The sequence below is a fragment of the Humulus lupulus genome, chromosome 9, assembly GCF_963169125.1.
Source record: "Humulus lupulus chromosome 9, drHumLupu1.1, whole genome shotgun sequence".
NCBI lineage: Eukaryota > Viridiplantae > Streptophyta > Magnoliopsida > Rosales > Cannabaceae > Humulus > Humulus lupulus.
Genome location: NC_084801.1, coordinates 56,533,871 through 56,537,880, shown reverse-complemented (window position 1 = coordinate 56,537,880; position 4,010 = coordinate 56,533,871).

Sequence of the window (4,010 nt, the reverse complement as noted above, 5' to 3'; positions counted from 1 at the left end):
TAGGTATGGATTACTGATGTACTAGGACATCTTAGTGGATGTAATTTCTATAATGTGATTATATAGAACTGGATCTAATATATTATTAATACTTAATTAAATACCATTTTTTTTATAACTATTAATTAAACATATCAATAATATGATCATATACAAAGTGATCTAAATCCTGGAGTTGTTGTGAACTTCTTTTTATGTCATTTAAGTCATTTGACTCACTTGCTTTGGTTTTTCAAAATGATCAGGCTGAAAACTTTTATTTTGGGGACTCATTGGTGTAAGTGATTGGGGGCATGGTATATAGACATGGAATCTACACCTTTCTGAGAGGAATTGAATAATGGCTCTCTTAAGGGTTAACTTTTGGAATTGAAAGGTTACTGAGCTCAAATTCATATATCAGTTTATGAATTAACCTTCACTAGTAAAGTTAATGGTACTTAAGAAAACAAGAAATAATTAAAGAGGTAAAACGACAATCTTATCCCTACTTTAATTATGAACCATCAATATAGGATTAAATGGTACGTAATGATTAATCAAAGAACACTTTATTATTAAAAGTACTCTGTAAATAAATGTCTACAGTTGCAAGAGTGCAATCTCATATTTTTAGTGGAATAATATTGAGATTAATAAATTAAGGTTATTATATTAAAGATATTTAATTAATAATATAAATTTATTGGATCTTTAAATTATTGGTCCATAGGTCCCCAAGGTGACTCTATCAACACTATTCAAGGTAAGAGTTGAAAGCAAGATTAATCAGTGAAATGACTTATTTGGAATAAATTTGTTCTTCAGGTCAAAAACGTAATTATTTGATAGTTGAGATTAATTAATTATGTAAATTTCAAAATTAATAATTAAAATAATTAATTAAATATGTTTTTAGTAATTCTATAAATTATATATGTGACTGTCTTTTTTGCTATCAACTAATTAAATCAAATCTTAAAGAAATGTAGTAAAGAACATAGGGATTTATGTTGTTCAGGTAATTAATTAACCCTAATCCACGAGGCGATTGTATTAGGATTTGAGGAGCTTGAGGAGTCAAGCTTCTATGGAGTTTTAGGCAGCGTTTTTACAATGCTTTGAATATCAAAAATTGGGGATCCATTACAATGTGAGTCCTAGCCTTATTTATAGATGGCTCAGAGTAATTAATTCCCATAATGGGGGTTTATTACAAAACATTCCCCATTAATTGGGGCATAAACTCTAATAAATAAAACTTATTGTAATTAAGGTTGTGGTGGGCTCGTGTGCATCACTCAGAGCCCATTTTTGAGGTTTCATCCCACCACTTTTTGGGGTGACATGCCTCTGATAGTGTCTGCAGGTAGCCACACGTTTCCCCATGTCAGGCGGCGCATTGGGACATGTTGATTGTTGCCTGTACGGATTCGACACCACTACTAGTGTGAGCTGTAACTTTGTCAGATGGTTGCTTGTGGTCCAAGGTCATTGTGCATGACACCTAGCACAATGCTCCAGGGGTGGAGAACTCTCCTCGCAGACTTGGAGGACTTGAAAGGAGATGGAGGAAATCAGGAACGATCCTTGAGGCATGGTCCGCCTTAGTACACCCTTCTCCGGGGGTGGAGCATAACCACTATGAATAGCCTATGGCTCGAGTAGGTTGAGCGAGTCCCACATGAACTCTCAGGGCCCAAGAAGCCTAATTACTCTCCAACGTATCAACTGGTGAAAACACATACAAAAATATAAAAAATAAAAATAAAGTTTGATTACTATTTGAATTAATTAAATGGCCTTTATTTTAATGTGTGTGAAAAATAAATATGTAGTTCAAATTTGATTTGAATTAGGATTTGTCTCCAAGCAGCTTCAATGGATAGCACCTACTTTCTCCTTCTCAAGCAGGATACTTTGACCAAGCAGATTATGACTCCTTGATCTGATATAGCTTCCTCGAGCAGTTATCTCATTTTGACCAGCTCTCAATGTTTGATGTCCTTTAATTGCCACGTGTCATCTTCAAATGCCACGTCACCGAGTCCGAAATTGGGTTAAACATTTTCCCCCCAAGTTTATCCTGTTGCGACCAGTACTAGATGAACTTGCATGCTTCGACCAGGCTAGCACCTTCTCATATTCTAACTCATCAAAATTTATAGCATTTTCTTTATAGGCAATGATCACAGCTCCTCAGTGGTGTAACTGACGGCTTTTGGAGTCCCTATGCAGTCTAACACCTCTTCCAAATACAACAATGAATGTACTTTTTGAAAAAAGGGAGGCAACTTTTCTCTCCCCCACGCATCTGACTTCACTTCATTCAAAAACTCATTATGAAAATTTTCCCATGATGTCAGCCGCTCATGTGTGAGCTATAACCTATAAATAGGTTTTCTTTCCTTCTCTTCATTTTCACACTTTCAAATTTTTGTCTAACTTTCTCTCTCTGAAATCCTCTAAAACCAAAGCATTTCTCTTCATTTTTCAAATCCCGAAAATTTCAATTTACTAAAGATTCTACTTCAAAATCTTTAATACAGTAAGTTTTGTGATCTTGCGATCACATCTGCTTTACTTTTGTAACTTCCTGCTTTGATTTAACTGCTTTCTGGAGGATTTTGAACTTTTTTATTTTATGTGTTCTTGATGTTCTTGATATTCACGTGAAACTTATTGCTTTTTTCTTGTACAAATCAATGATTTTTTTGGGAAAGTATATGTTTGGGAAGTAAGAAAATGGTTTAGGCTTTGGGATATACTTGATCATGTTGATTGTAATGCCCTACTACCTTAGAGCCGTTACCAAGTGAGTTTAAAATGTGCAACTCGCTAATTGAGGTTTTTAGGTCAAAAAGTGTAATTAAGCCATAAACAGAGTTATAAACTTTGAAAACAATTCCATTTACTGAAAATTATAAGGAGTTTGACACTTGGATCCCAAAATATTGTTTAGAAATATTTACAATATATAAGTACAAACCAAATCGACTAGACGACAAAATCTAGGTTTTAATAAAATCATCTCTCAAAACCACTGGCTGTGGCAGCCAGGCAGGCCAAACATGTACGCGCCGCTTCACGCTCTCCGTACTCATGGCTGGTCGACTTTTCCCTTGCCCTTACCTGCACCACAGAGCACCCGTGAACTGAAGCCCAGCAAGAAAACCCTCTCAAGCCGAAAACATATGCATAACAAACACTTAGCATATAAATAGGCCATCAATAGGCAAAAACACATACAGCCATGTCGTCATAAGTGCTTTACCAGGCCCTGGGTTCGCAGTCCACACCGTGAGGATGTCCCAGGTATCCTTTAGGGTCTCGCCCTGGAAACTCGCACTCCACGTGCTAAACGCTGCTCTCGGCCCCTTACCATACTAGGCCTTGCACTCAACGTGCCCAACGCCGTTCCCGGCCCTTTGCCGTTCCCGGCCCCTGCCGACCTCGGCCTGCGCCGTTCCCGGCTCTTGCCAAACATTTACACAATATCATTCATAGCATAATAAACATATACTGAACATTAACAAATTCAATCAAAGGGCTACACCCTGCAATTCAAACATATTGGGCTCAGCCCTGCATACAAGCTCTATGGGAACAGTGGCTTTCTTACCTGCGTCCCGAGCTTTCCGAGCACAGATATCCCAAGCACAGTCCCCTAACTTGAGCATCCCTGAAACCCTAGTCACAAAACATTAACAATACTCATCCATCAAGTTCTAATCCATTAAATAACTTTAACCCATAACTCTAATCTCCGAGACCTTGAATTCTATCAATCCGGGTGATAAAATCCATCCCGAGCCTTAACCTTTCAGTTCTCAAGCCTAAACACACTTAAAAACATAAAATGGCACTAAGAGTCGCGGCCCTGCCCCACAAGCACCGCGGCTAGCCTCGAAACAGAGGCTGACACCTCCCTAAAACATGCACGGGCCGCGGCGCGCCTCAAGCACCATGGCCTCCCAAGGCCTCGCATACACACGGGCTGAGGCATGCCCTTCCTAGGGCTGCGACCCTCT